The sequence below is a fragment of the Python bivittatus genome, unplaced genomic scaffold (genome assembly GCF_059951505.1).
Source record: "Python bivittatus isolate LINGU-HERP-01145 unplaced genomic scaffold, Pbiv_v1 ctg000030_np1212, whole genome shotgun sequence".
NCBI classification, from domain to species: Eukaryota; Metazoa; Chordata; class Lepidosauria; order Squamata; family Pythonidae; genus Python; species Python bivittatus.
Genome location: NW_028277031.1, coordinates 3,241,518 through 3,257,306, shown reverse-complemented (window position 1 = coordinate 3,257,306; position 15,789 = coordinate 3,241,518). Strand labels below are relative to the sequence as shown.

General features: G+C 40.2%; 1 protein-coding gene across 1 annotated transcript in view; it reads left to right on the top strand.

The window, feature by feature from the left end:
* The first annotated feature begins 11,858 nt into the window (after positions 1 to 11,858).
* The window catches only part of MEIOB (meiosis specific with OB-fold), a 63,226-nt gene continuing 59,295 nt past the window's right edge, over positions 11,859 to 15,789 (top strand). Inside the window, exon 1 of the mRNA XM_088152660.1 lies at positions 11,859 to 11,955. The gene's annotated coding sequence lies outside the window, so the exon portion shown is untranslated. The remainder of the gene's footprint in view (positions 11,956 to 15,789) is intronic.

Genomic DNA, 15,789 nt, shown 5'->3' with positions numbered 1-15,789 from the left:
TTTGATTCTCAGTCTTTCATACTGATTGCTCTGTCCAAGAACATGGACAGGATAGAAGATAGAAACAAAATACCCACTTTATCCAAAAAGAACATCTATGTGTCCTACAAGGAAGGGGGTTCAAGCTAGATATCAAAAGGGACTTCCAGACTGTACAAGCTATTAGGCAGTAAAACAGGCTGGGACATAAGATGATGAGTTCTCCAGTCTTCAAGCTGAGTTTCAGTGGTCAACTGTCAGATATCACAGAATCAAAGAATTGTAGATTTGGAAGCGACCAGAAAGGCCAGGTAGTCCAACCATCTATATTAAGCAGAAAAATTATTTAAAGCATCCCGAAGAGGTGGTTGTCCAGACTCTTCTTAAAAATCTCCAGAGGTAATAAACCCACAGCCTCTGTAGGCAGAATGTTCCACTGTTTTACAGATCTTAACATCAGAAAGGTTTTCCTTATACTCAAAAGATATCTAGGTGGCTACCATTTTTACCTTTAATTTCTGGTCTGAGCTTAAACAGTTCTTAATATCTTCCCTGTAGCTTCTTTGTGTGTGCCTGAAAATGGCTATCCTGTCTCCTCTAAGCCTTCTTGATGCTCCAGTGGATCCTGCATCGAACAGGAGGCTATCTAGATTTCCTCTATGATCTCTTCCAACTATGTGGTTCTGTGTTTACAGGTATTCTGTTACTGTAATTAAGGACATAAAAAAACTATGATAATATTGAACGTTAGCCACTGTGGGAGCAATCTTTCCCTAATGCTTAACCTCCTCCCAAACCCGCACCCCAGCTGAAATAACAAAAACAACACTACTTTCCTCTCTCTCTCTCTCTCTCTCTTTTGTGGACTTCTTCCTGATTTGGGGAAGGGGATTGCACCTCATTTAGACTGCTTCTGTGCAATATTTCTGGTGTCTGTGCCACCATTTGAGGAATGCTGTACTAATGTTTTCAGAATTCCTCATTCATGTGACTGACACTGTTGGCCAAGGGTGCAAACAACCTCGACATATATGGAGCTGGTGAAAAGAAGAGGCATGCTTACCCAGAGAGTAGGCAAGAGTGTGGATGTGCAAAAACATGGGCAGGATAGGCTCCAAAAGAGTTTTCGAAAAGTTGGCAGAGGCTGATGTATTAAGAGACAAAACATTATTATTATTGTTATTACTACTACTACTACTACTACTACTTTGAAGAAGGAAAAATTGACTATTATTTCTTCTTTAAAATAAAATAATAAAATTATTAATCAGAGTTAACACTTCTGAATAGTTCATGTAGGTGGGTGCCTAAAATAAGCATCCTGGGATCATGGGATCATGTGTCCACAAACACCTGGAAAAGTGTCAACTTTCATTAGCATTTCACCAACCTTGGCTGATTTTAGAAAGCTCAGCAGAGTTTGACCTGGTTTGTTCTTAGAGGGGAGACCTCCAGGAGATGCTAAGGGTGGAAATCCCAAAGTGCTTGAATGCTCGAAGAAGGCAATGGCAAACCACTTATTTAATATTGCCAGGCAAACTCGATGGATGTGTCCATGAAGCCACTAGGGGAGGTCACCTTTCTACAAGAATGCTTCTGGGACTGTCAGCCTTCCCAGGAAGACCAGACAGGAAACAGACCAGATGAGCTAATTCTAATTTATTGTAAAGCTACATTGACAGAATCTTGCAAGTCTATCAGTACAATTCTCCTCTCATCTCCTTTACAGCCCGAGAACTTAGGGAGGGTCCCTTCTGAGCCTCTTGCTCTGCCCACTATACAGCTGTGGGCTATGCTGTCTCTTATCTGACCCTTTCCTAGGCAGCATCTCTTCACCCTGTCTCCCAAGGTCTTTCTCACATACCATTACAGGGACTCACAATTACATTTTTAAACATAAACATGAAATGGGTAGGTGCCACAGTGCTTGGTTTGAAAGGATGCTCATCTCTCCTGAGAAAAGGACAAGGATAAGCTGAAGCAGTAGAGGAAATCTCCTGGAAGGAGCCTAAAAGGTGGTAATGAGTAACCTCTTCTACTTGCCTCCTGGTCAGTTTATATTTCTTGACGGGCTGCAGTTATCGTGCAACTCTTTATGAGACTAGATGGAGCCTTCCTTACAGAAGCCAGGACATATTTTCCAAAGTAGCCACTGGGCCCATTGCTATCCATATCCCTGGGGTGTGTGCAGATGACAAATGTGGCCATCTTGACAGTGAGGTGCTGAAATGGCAAGAAAAAGGTCTTAAAGACAGAATTTCCCACCTGGATAAGCACCTGGCATCAAGAAAGACGTCCACACTTATCCAAAGCTGAACAAGAGGTTTTCTCAGCAATAGACTAACCATCTATTGGATCAGGGCTCATTCTGGATTACAGTTTGGTTGAAAAAGGGGCCCGCATGCTCATTTCCATATTTCTATGTTAGGCCAATGTTGATTCATCACAATAGTACCAAAAGAAATTTACATTTTCTCAGAGATGGAAGAGGAAAAGAAAAAAGGGGTCATTTCTGGAACTGGGTCTTCCTCCAATCTACCAAAGACATTTGAAGAATTCAACCCAGGTTTTGAGATAGGAGAAAAAACAGCGGCAGCAAGCAATGTTTTTTAAAACCCGTCAATTCAACAGTTAGTCTGCTGGTTTGAATTGATGTGTAATCCTCTGACACAGAATAAACTCATGCCATATTGCCCACCCCCAAAATGAAAATAAAATAAAAATGCCCATGCCTCAGGGAAAACAGAGTAATGATAGCCACATGTCTGCAAATTCTTTCCAAACCTTGTCAAATTGAAATATGTGAAGTTACTCCACTTAACCATTATCACATGGTGCCATCTTATACGAGCATATAAGGAAAAGTACTGGAAAGCTGGAAAACAAAACCCAGCTGCTTCTTCTGATGCTCCATTAAATTTAAACACTTGGGGGAAGTTTTAGAGTACCGGCCCACATCTCCAATGCAGACAGATCATCTCTGCCTGATCTGCTTCCCTTCTGTCCCCTCCCTACCCCACTCCTTGCAGTGCATTTCTTGTTCTTCAAAATGCTCTGATGATGTGACATTATTTGCCAATCAGGGCCTTTCAATTGGGCAGGTCCTGCCTCGTTTAGAGATACGGAGCTGGCTATTGTTTCATCCCACCTTGATTTCTGATTTGTGAAAGTTCAAAGTAGCCACTGAGCAAATCTTTTTCAATCCTCAGACCACAAGAAGTTTGCAGTGGCTTTTCCTGAAAAAAAAAAAAAAATCTCTATCAACCATGTTTAATCTCTCCTTCTAACCTAGCTCCTTCTCTAAAAAGCTCAGAGTAAGAACATATAAAAATATGATTTAAAAAAAAATGGTATTGATCTAAAAGGCAGAAGACATTTTAAAAAGATCTAAAAACAAACCAAGATTCCAATAGCACCTTTTGTACAGGGTAAACAAAAGGAGGAGTTTGGTTTGCAAAAAGGATTACTTTTTCCCAAATCGAATCAAAAGTAACTTTTCTGGTATACCCCAATACTTCCCATCTTTTATATATCAATTTTCCCATTACGACAGTTTTCCAGTTTTGTATTCCAGAGATCTAGTGTTGAAGCCTCTGGATTTTTTCATTATTGTGCTATAGCCAGCTTTGCCTCATGAACTGAACAGTTATCTTATTTTCCGTTCTTTGAGTTTCCTCACTAAATAATGACAGTATAGTGTAAATACACTATACCTTGGGACTGTAAATGAATTCTCCTATATCCACACGATTAAACTCCCTAATGACTTCTGATCAGCAACTTTGTACAACCTCACAGACCACCATACAGGCATATAAGTGCTCTTTGCTTTACCACTTTCCAGCATTTATATGGGCCTTTCCCAGTAATTGTTGTCAGGGTTGGTTGCAGTCAGCTAGATGTTTAGACTGGATTTGGCCTTTTTGTCCACCTATTGAGTCCTAGGACCTAGGATGGGCAGATGTTGTTGTTTAATAATATTCAAGGTATTGTCACAGGATGTAAGCTGTTCCAAGTAAAGCTGCCTTTTGGAATTGACAGATGCTGATTTTGTCAATGCCGATGGTCCTCAAGTGGTGCTCCAGGTGTTTTGGAATTGCACCCAAGGCGCCTATAACTATTGGTACTGTCTTTGCTTTCTTTTGCCACAGTTGTTTTACTTCCATTTGCAGATCTTTGTATCTTGTGATTTTCTCCAGTTCTTTCTCTCCTATTCTGCTGTCTCCGGGCATTGCAATGTCCATATCGAGACTTTTTTGTCTTTGTTATCAACAAATGCTAAGTTTGGGGCGTTGTGTGGCAGGTGCTTGTCTGTGTGAATTCTAAAGTCCCAGAGCACTTTAGCCTCTTCATTTTCTATTACCTTGTCTATTTTGTGGTCCCACCAGTTCTTGCTTGCAGGCAAGTGGTATTTCTTGCAGATACTCCAATGCACCATTGCTGCTTTATGCCATTGTTTGTAGTCAGTCTGTGAGATCTTCTTGCAGCAGCTAACTAGGTGGTCCAGTTTCTTCAGCTTCTTTGCAGAGACAGCCTTTGCTGTTTGTTACTGTCTTCTCAATTCTGGCCTTGTATGCATTTGTTCTTAAGGCTTGGTCTTGTGCAACCAGAATTAGCCCCTCTGTCTTTCTTCAGCTTTCCTGCTCTTAGCTATTGCCAGGTCTTGTTGTTATCTGCTTTGCCTGCTAGTTATTTTATATACTGGCCATGTAATACTTTGTATTGCCATGTCTCTTTTCTAGTCTTCATTTGGTCTTTCTTACAGGCCAGTTTGGTCTCTGGTATTCAGTAAGCCTTCATGGTGTATTAGCTTCAGTGCATCTTCTTCACTGTCCTTCAGATATTCTTCCAATGCCCCTTTTCTTCTTCAATTGTCTGGTGGACTTCAACATTCCACGCCCACCTTTGCTCCTTGGAAAATAAAGTCTGTCAACTGCATGGATGAAGGGCATGATTCATTGTCATTATTTTTCTGATCTTCCTATCCCGGGCTTCTAGTTCAGCTTGAGTCCAGTCCACTATTCCAGCTGTGTATCTAATGACTGGAATTGCCCAGGTTTTAATTGCCTTGATGATATTTCCGCTACTGAATTTGGACTTTAAGATCTTCACTCTTCTGATGTATTCACTACTAACCTTCTTGACTTCAGTGTGCTTGATGTTGTCAGCCTAAAGGATGCCCAAGTATTTGTAGTGATCTTCATCCAAACTCTTGATGCTATTTCCATAGGGTGACTCGAATCCTTCAGTCTTCACTATTTTTCCTGTTGATGGTAAGGGTGACACATTTGTCCAGTCCAAACTCCATTGTAATACCTTGGCTGTATATTCGGACAGTGTTGAGCAGTGATTCCATTTCAGAGGGTGTTTTTCCATACAGCTTCAGATTGTCCATGTAAAGGAGGTGGGATAGCCTGGCAGATGTTTTTGATGTTTGATAGCCATGGCCTGACTTGTTCAGTATTGTTGACAGAGGAATCAATGCCATGACACACACTAGTGGTGAGAGTGAGTCTCCTTGAAAGATTCCTCTCTTAGTCTATCACCATTGGCCAGCAACTGTATCTTCCATTGTGCCACTGATCTTTGCGCAAAGCTTCTGATGTTTCTACTGACTCCTGTTATTTCTAGGCACTTGATTATCCAGTCATGTGGCAGGGAGTCAAATGCCTTCTTGTAATCAATCCAAGCTACATTCAAGTTGGTCTTCCTTCTCTTACAGTTTTCCAAAATCATCTTGCCAATGAGGAGCTGATCTTTTGTCCTTCTTCTGTTTGGGCGGTTTCCTTTCTGCTCAGATGGAAAGAGCTTTTTTTTCAACTAGATGCTGTTGGACTGCATCAGCTACCATGCCAGTCAGCAATTTGAAAGTTGTTGGTAAGCAGGTAATTGGCCTGTAGTTGCCTGGTACTGCCCCTTTTGTTGGATCTTTCATTATCAAGTAGGTTTTGCCAGATATTAACCAATCTTCAATTTCACCTCCTTACCATATGTTGTTAAATTGCTTGGCAATGAGTGGGTGCAGACCGGTTTTCACCCAAAAATTATGCAGTTCATCTTCACCTGGTGCTAAGTAATTCGTAATCTTTCTTGCCCTTTTCTCCACCATTTCTGCTGTTATTGCAAGTTCTTTCATTTCAGCTTCTTTTTTTCCTTCTCCATCTCCTTTATCCAAGCTGCATTCTTGTTGTATTTCCTTGGGTTGTCCCATAGCTACGCCCAGAACTGCACTGTTTTGTCTTTGTCAGGTGTTGGCTGATTCATTGCAGCCTCTCCATTGATGGATTGGTAGAAATGTTTATGATTTGACTGAAATTGGAGATTTTGTGAAATCGACTGAAATTGTGCAATTTGAGCTCCGTATCTCCTGATTTTCTTGGCTATGGCTGTTATTTATTCCTATATTATTTCCAGTGCTTCCTTGATCTTCTTGGTCTCTAGGTGATATTTCTTGATCAGGTATTCTTTGGTCTTCTTACTCTTCAGCTTCTTTTCTTTCATCTGTTCTAGCTTGCTTGCATCTGATCTTAGCATGCTGATCTTATTTTCCAGCCTTATCTTCCATTTTGGTGATGCACTGTTTGGCTTTTTTTCTTGTTTGTTAATTTTGCATCCAAGATCTTCAGTTATAACTGCAGCCGTGCTGTACATCAGTTTGTTTCTTGCAGTGAGCTGCTGTTTATATTTGATATTACAGTATTGGCATCTTTTAATACTTGTGCTAGCTGTTTCTTTGTAACAAGCTTCAATGCAGACAACCTGATTCTGTTCTTTTTGTGCTGTTCTAGATGCTCAGTTCTTCTTCATTTCAGTTCCTTTTGTTTTTCAGTTAGAGGACTTTACTCTTTCTGAGGAAAAGGTAGTAGAGAGGATGCCTAGTTTGGTCTGGTTTGGTCGTTGCTGTTGCTGTTGTTATTATTATTATTTAAATTATATGCTGCCCAACTCCCAGCAACTCTGAGAGCTTTACAAATTGTTAAAACAACACAGAAGGAACAAAGATGGCAGAGATAACAACCCCAATGGGAAGAAAGAAAAGGAAGAAAAGGGGCGTCAATCACGCTCCTCAAAGGCCTGGGCGAAGACCAGGTCTTCAGGGCCCTTCAAAATACCAGTAGGGTGGGGGCCATTCAGATCTCGGGGACAACAGGCATGGGGTTATAATATCACCTATGAATCCTTGTAAGGAATTTTCCCTATCTTTGCTGATAGTGATCATAAAGTAGGGTTCTTCCAAAGTGAAGCCCATCGTGTGTCAGAGATATTATGCGTTCAGTCTGATTCTTTGAGAGATGCTGATCCACTCTAACAGCTTCTAACAGAGTCTTATATATTTTGGATATTACACCTTTAGAGGGTTTTAAAGGTTCTAACATAAGATTTTCAAATGCGGTTAATGGATTATATTTGTAACAGAAAGATTCGTTTTGTTTGTAACCAATGAAGGTTCATACATGTCAATTTTTAAAAAAAAATATTGTGGCATTACTTTATTATTTATAAAACAGCCCCTTAAACTGTGTTGTCTCCACATATTACTAGATAGCCCTGCTAAATTATTTCAGAAATAATCAGAACCCATAATTGGCATTAATGGGGAGGAAGATGGAACTAATTTTGTCCCTGGTACTCCCATATCTTCAGAGAACAGTCGAGGAATCTATTAATACTTGTTGGGTTTACCATTTTATATTTCTCACTTTCAAAAAGGTCATCAGCTAATGTCCTCAAAGTAGAATAAGGATATAGAAAGTACAGAGGAAATAAATGTTGCAGAATTAAACAGTCTGCTTAATCTTCTTGTGGAGGCAACAGAAATAGTAATTACTGCTGATCATTTTTTTAAGTAGAGATACTATTATAAGGCAGGTAAATAAAAAGGATGAACAGGACTCTCAGAAAACAACAAGAAATATAAGCACTGAGAGGTGCGTGGACTTAATTCAGTGTTTGCAGTCAGAAAATATATTTATAGAAGAACAAGAATTTCTAAAGGATTTCTCAGAATTTCTTCTAATAATGCAGGACAACTATATTAACTGGTTGGATAAACTAAAAATGCAAATGGTAAACATAATGGATAAAACTATAGCTGGTTTTGATTATCTAGCTGAACCACCAACAGAAAACATTAGAAAGGAAAGACTGATAGACAGAGATTGGCTTACGTTTCTTATTTTAGATTAATTTGAACAGAGAAGACAGAGAAAAGTACAAGTAATAAACAGGATGCAGCATATTCCACAAGCATTTCAGTAAAAAATATGAAAGAAAACGTTCAAGAAAAATATACAACTTGTGGAAACGTCTAATTCCAATAACAGAGGATTAGGCACCCCAATCCATAGGAAACATTCAACAACCTTCTCTTCTAGAATTTTTCAAAAGAATAGATAAAGAAAAACAGACCTGTTTTGGCCGTACTGTGGCATGGGACACAGTAGAAGTAACTTCTGGAAGAAAATATCAAACATGGGCAAGATTGATAACACCCTGAGATGTTTAACATGGAATGTGAGAAGTTGGGAAATCCTATTAAATGTAAGATAATAACAGGATAGTTACAGAAAGTAAAACCAAATACTGTTATTTTATTTCCAGAAGAAACTCATCAAGGCCCAAATCAGGAATTTCCTTTGAAAAGTAATTACGGTATTATAATCAAATTTATTTCTCAGTCACATCTAGAAAATCAAAATGTGTAGCAGAACTTATTAGAATACTCCTTGTAATGAAATACAAAAAGATAAGGAAGGAGACTCTGATTTCTTAAAAGGCAAATTACATAATACAGAAATTTCTCTGGCATCTATCTAAAGTCCTAATGCTAAACAGCTAAGATACATTAAATGGATATTGGCTAAATTTGAAAAAAAAAGTCAATCATAAAAATATGATTCGAAGATTAAAAAGCAGTCAAACTCATGGAGAAAAGCTGGCTAGTTTTAGACATCTTCTGCCAGAGCTGAACCAATTTCATCCAGGACTTAAAGCTTAAAGTATATGGCACACTTCTGCCAGCCAAATTTGCTTTTGACGTTTTTAACTATGTATTCTAAAAGAAAAAGAAGGAAGGCAGGAAGGCAGAAAGGAAATAGAAATAACAAAATATAGATATTACATAGAGTCAGAGGCAGAGTATTATAAGTTAAAATATTAAAAAAAGTAGAAATTATTCCATTGGGGAAAAAATCTCGCTTTATGATTATATATCACCTAGTATTAAAACAAATATAAAAATAGTTTCACAGCAGTTCAATCTTTTACCACTTTCAAAACTGTTGTATTTTACTATGATGAAAATCAAGTTTTTGATTAGCTGGAAGATCTATATGATTAAAAAAAGAACAGTTACAGAGTTTATTTATTTATTTATTTAAAATACTGTACTTGTACAGCCACCATAACCCTAGAGGGCGACGAAGCAATAAAAGCAGTAAAAAGTATGATAAGCCAATAAAACAGAGCCTTCCCGGCACCCCAAACACAACATACACCCACATATGCAAACTAGCCATAGAGCTTCTCTGGGCTCCAGCCTCACTTCACCCCGAGGCTTGCGGAAAAGCCAGGTCTTTACACCTTTTTGGAAGGCCAGGTGGGGGGAGCTGCCAGATCTCAGGGAGGAGGCTGTTGCAAAAGGCAGGGGCCACCACTGAGAAGGCATGCTACCTTGGTCCTACTAGGTGGCGACTTTGAGGGAAGGGACCTGGAACCCACCCACCCTATTTGGCCTGGTGGAGTGGAGACATACCTTCAGGGAGAGGTGGTTCTGCAAACAGCCCGGCACTGTGCCATTCAGGGCTCTAAAGGTGATAACCAGCATCTTGAATTGCACCCGGAAAGAAACTGGAAGCCAGCGCACCTCCTGCAGCAGTGTGTAACCTGGACAAACTGTAGGGTGCCCAAAACTGCACATGCCTCTGCATTCTGGGCTGGTTCTACTTTCCAGATGGTCTTCAAGAGCAGCCCCATGTAGAGCATGTTGCAGTAATCAAACCAGGAAGTGGCCAGGTTTGAATGACCATGAGCAAGACCACCCAGTCCAGGAACAGGCGCAATTGGTGCACTAGGTGAACCTGTGCAAAGGTTCCCCCGGCCACGGCTGCCACCTACTATTTGGGCAGGAGCTGTGAGTACAGGAAGACCTCCAGACTGTGCACCAGCTCCATCCAGGGGAGTCCAATCCCAGGAAGAATCAAAGACGGTATCTCACCTGAACCAGGAGGACAAAAATCCAGAGCCACCCCATCTTGGTAGAGTTAAGTCAAAGCCAATTCCTCCCTATCAAACCCCTACACCCTGCCATTGTTGCATGTCAGTTGTCCAGTTTAACTTCTAGATCCATTTGGACATGCAATTTTAGAACATAAAAGGACATAAACAATGCCCTGCTGCCCATCTAGTCCAGCAGTCTGTTTTCACAAAGTAGTTACAATTTTTGGCACTAAAGTGCATCACTTTACATTTGCTTAGGCTGAATGATATCTGCCACTTTGACTCCCACTCCCCTAATGGGCAGAGCATCCTTTGGAGCTTATTTCCAAAGTCCCTTATTTTTACCACTCTGGACAATTTAGTGTCATCAGCAAACTTGGCTATTCTGCTAGTCACACCCGATTCCAGATCATTTATAAATACGTTAAAAAACACCAGTCCTAAAACAGGATCCTGGGGGACCACACTAGTTCCATCCCTCTGTTGTGAGAAATGCCCATTTACTCCTATTCTTTGTTTTCTATTTAGTCAGTTGCTCATCCACAAGAGGACCTGCAATGGCTGTTAAGCTTATTGAGAAGTCTTTGATGAGGGACTTTTCGTCAAGTCTTTTCATCTAAGAATATTTGCCATTATGCTACTCCAGATCCACAAATAATTATTTTTGAATAAATTGATATTATTTCTAGTTAAATACATTCCTAAGTATGTAATTGGTTTAACTCTAATATTAAATCTTATTCATCATCTTAAGTATTGTTCTTCCTCTTGAATAAATTCTGTCTGTTCTTGATCTGATATCTTGACACTATACTGTATCTTATATGTCCCATTATTGATTTTAGAAAATTCCTTGGATAAGTAACTGTGAGTACAATAACATCAGCATATACTTTTAATTCAGGTTCTTGACTTGCTATTTTAATTCTGAAAGTTTTCCTTGCTAATGGTTCCAATGCCAATAAAAACAGAGAGGAAATGGAGGGCAGCTTTATATTGGCCCTTTTGTAATAAAACTTGTTTTTAAATAGATCCATTTACTATTAGCTTCATTATTTGTTCCTGACAAATACTTTGAATCCATGATAAAAAATTCAAGCCAAAGTTCATATTTTTGAACACTGAAAGCATATAGGGCCATTCTAAATTATCAAAAGCTTTTTCCACATCAAGAAAAATTATTGCTGCCCTTTTTTCTGATGAATATAGTCAATAGCATTTAAAGTGTCTTATACTGTCTTTCATATATCTCTTTGGAACAAATCCAATTTGATCAGAATGCATTATGTCTGATAGAGGATTGTTTAATCTTCTTGCAAAAATAGCTATAAAAAGTTTATAATCAACTTTCAATAAAGAGATAGATCTGTATGGCTCTGGATGGGTTGCATCATTCCCTTCTTTATAACTCAGAGATTAAAAATCCTCTTGTCATGATGAAGGTAATGAAGGCATTGATGTATTTCACTTATTACCTGAGTTAATGGTTTTATTAGGATTTCTTTGAAAGTCTTATAGTGTAGTGCAGAAAATCCCTCTGGTCTTGGGGTTTTATTCACTTTTAACTTCTGTATCACCTCTTTTGTATCTGCATCCTTTTGCTGATCTGATAATTTAATTATTTGTGCATTGTCAAAATACTGTGTTATCTTTTCCAGACTTGATGCCTGCCTTCCATATAATTGAGTGAAGCATTTAAAAGATTGATTTGTCATCTCAACTGGAGTTGAAATATACATCTTGCCATCCTAGATTGAGGTAATTGTTCTTTTCTCGGCTGATAAACGAATAACTGTCCGGTTACAGAATATTTCTGTTTGACATTTATCTTCTTGTAAGCCGCCTTTGCTTCCAGAACATCTAGTTGTTAATTTTTTGTAACATGTTCAGCAAAGGATTCTATTTGTGTCTTGATTCAAAATGTTTCTCAATATATATTTTTCTTTCATATGGCTTTCCTTCTACTCAGTGCTACAAATAATTCTCTCATAAATGCTTTGCTAGATTCCTCGTGACTCTCTACAATTCCCCTTCTTGTGAATAAAGAAACATCAGGTGTCAAATTGGTTTGGAAGAAGTTCTTTAATTTAGGCTGGCACTTCAGTGTAATTTCACCTTGTAGTAGTAGTAGTAGTAATAGTAATAGTAATAGTAATAGTAGTAGTAGTAGTAGTAGTAATAATAATAATAATAATAATAATAATAATAATAATAATAATAGAAGATTATTCAGCCTCCACCTTTTTGGACCAGTCCTTTTTCTCTGTAAATTCATTATGACTTAATTATCTTCTGCACATGTGAGTGGAGCAACTTCCACCCTGTCACCCTACAAGGTAGATCAGGTCAGGAAACTGACTGTAGTTACACTTTATTGAAATCAGCTGAAGTAGCAGAATCTGTAGTATTAAGTCTCCGTTAATGGCGATGTTTCCAGTGGCTTTGGAAAGTTCTCTGCATTTTGTACAATATATCTGCATTGAGAACAACGTGCCCACCAAACTGGCTCAGTGATTCAGTTAACTTCAAAAATTATAATTAAATTCAAATGTAATTAAACCTCCTTTGTGTCCCTCCCTCTCCCTTCATCTTTGGCATATGAGACACAAGAACGTCAGCAAGACAAGGATTCTCAAACTTTGTGATACCAGGGACATTTCAAATACGTTATATATTTCCTACCACCTTGTCATCTCAACTTCAGGAATCTGCTCTAAATAATACAATTTATTTAAACTGTACCCCTTGAGAAATGCCGTGATTTTGAAATATAAGCCAAAAATATATATTCTACAGCTGGGTGGCATTCTCGTGATAGTAAAATTGGGTCCTATTTACTTTATCAGAGAAAGTAAGACATAAGGAGAAATAAATCCTGGCGAGAGTGAGTGCTTCAAGAGATCCCCCCCCCCTTAACTTCCTACCCACCCTCTCTTTTTTTCATATTGCTGATATGGTACGTGGTTTTTTCAAATGATGTTAAAGGCTTTGCTAGTTGACAGTTGCATCTTAAACTTAGTGGCTACATTTCCATATAGAATTGGGTTGATGTAGTAAAGATATGTGTCCAGAGTCCTACTGAACTAAATAGGTATGTGTACATACAAATCTGGCGCAAATTTTGATCCATAAACTACAATGATGCACCAAGCTCTATTAAAAAGAAATCAATAGAAGTTAAATTCTGCATTAACGCCCACCAGTTTCAAAATAATTAGAGCTGAGCCCAAAAGCAGTTTTTGTTCCCACACTGCCTGGACAAGCTGATTCTGTGTAAAACTTGGAACTTGCTCTTTGCCAGGGCTCTGGCTTTGCCTAGGTGTGCAAAACTTCATATTTGTTAGATCCATTATTATTTTGGGTTCCCCCCCCTTTTTGTTATTAATTAAAAAGCAATAAAACTTTATTAAAAAAGGTTTGCTAGATTCACTGTTCTGCCTAGATAAGCTGGGGAAAATGGGCGTTTTTGACCTAACATTACTGTGGACAAAAACATAATGAGCTGGACTACCTAATAGCTACCTAACGCCTCTGCACTACCTGCTGACTGGCTTAATCCATTTTCTGGTTTGGCACGATACGCTCACCCTAACACTAAGCAAAAGGCTGGGTTCGCGCAGTACCCTAAACCTTATGAAGCGAAGCCGTGCTTGCATTCACCCAGCTGAAGGCGTGGGGCTGCTGTATCTGAGCTGCGAATGTTTATAACCCCATCGGATGGCAGCCTGCTTCTCTCCACGGCTTGCAGCTGTTTGCAGCCCAGAACTGGTGATCCTGAGGCTGGGTGAGTCCAGCCCCTAGGCCTTCGTATAAGCCAGCCAAGCACGTTGTGCGAACGGAGCTAGCATGCGAAGGGGCTGTATGACACAGGCTGAACATGCCAGATGAACAGGGAATGCTTGGAATGCCATCGCTGATTGAATACAGAGATCTGTGGTTGAACAGAACATGCCAACGGAGCTTGAGTTTTACAAAGAAACCGGCCCCTTCCTCAGACACGCAGGGTGAAGGAGGCACCCAAGCAGATTTCATAGAGCGTTTTATGGTTGTCGCCTTTTGATCTGGCATCCCTGGAAGGAAAGACCGGAGCTGAATAAAGCTGCGCTTAGGGTCGTTCCTGTTTTCCAGAATACTTTCTGCATTGTTGAGAAACAGCTTGGACGACCCGTCCGGGCGATGAGGGACCGAGCGGAGGCCGCCAGGCGGTCGAGGGAGGCAACGGGGAGGCGGAAGCACGAGAGACCTGGAGCAGCCCTGCCTTAGTTACGCCTGGAGAACTGTTCTGGGGGGCTTTCAAGATGACGCCGTCATGAGGGTCTCTCCAGAAATCCAAGCGCTGCTTGTTTCCTGAGTTTGTCAGCCGCGCGGGGCTCCATGAAGTTTGCAAAATGTGTTTATTCCCATCTCTCTCTTTTTCGTTTGTTCCCTTGGCCTGGACTCCATTGGACTGGCGAACAGACTGTGGACTTGATGTGTGATTGGTGGTGGTGCGGGGGGGGGGGCAATCTTTAAAATTTATTTTGTTTATTTATTATTAAATTTGTATGCCACCCATCTTGCCCAACGGGTGACTCATGTCAGAATCATGAGGTTAAAGTCCTGTTCCTTCAAGGCTTCAGTCATGCAGTTGTGGCCACCATCTTTGCTTTTTGACTCCCTGCCCACCCCCCGATCTCCAGAGAAGAAGGAGGAAAATGGGAAAACCCAAGGAAGACAAGGGACCCAAGCAGACCCCAGTAATGTTGTTTACACACAAGATGGCCTGGACCTGGAGCAGGAGACTCAAGATCAAGCCCACCCTCACTCTTGGAGGCTGAGTGACTTTGGGCCAGTCCCTCTCTCACAGCCCATCCTACCTCACAGGGTTGTTGTTATAGGGATAAAATTGTGGGAGAGCATTCTCTTTACTGCCTTGAGCTCTCCCAGAAAAGGCAGGATACAAATGCTCTCAGTAATAAAAAGTATTTGGAAGAACTGGAAAAAAATGTATTCGGTCTAGTTGGTGAATAAAAAGCAAATCTCATGATGTAGTTCTGTCCGTTGCAATCAGCACTGGCTGGCTTCATACAAGAGGCTAAGCCACAATGTCCTGGCTTCTTCACCAGCTGGGTGAACCGAGGAATCCTGGTTTGTAAATCATGGTTTATGGTTTAGTGCCATATTGAGGTAACAAAACAAAATGGTTGCATAGGCCCTTAAAATCAGCCTATCACAGTTTTAAAAAAATTAACATTTCCCCAGGAAACTGCAGAATTTCATAATCCACGTCATTTTTGTGATAGCATCATGGTAAATAGGACGTCACTTGTCCTCCTTACGCCTCCCATGGGCTCCATCCCTTTCCGGCCCTGCAGCACTTGGCCACCACAGGGCAATCAGCTCCCGCTTTGGTGCATTTGGTAAACTCAGCCGCTTGAAATTTATGCGATGATCCAGGATAAGTAAACCTGTGCGGTAAGAGCTCCACGATGCAATCTGGACGAGTTTTCTTTTTAACTACCTGCATATGCTACGCAGGCAGCAGAACAAAGCGTTCGCTGACACAAATTAACCCCTGACCCAGCCTTCCCCAACCTGGTGCTCTCCAGACAT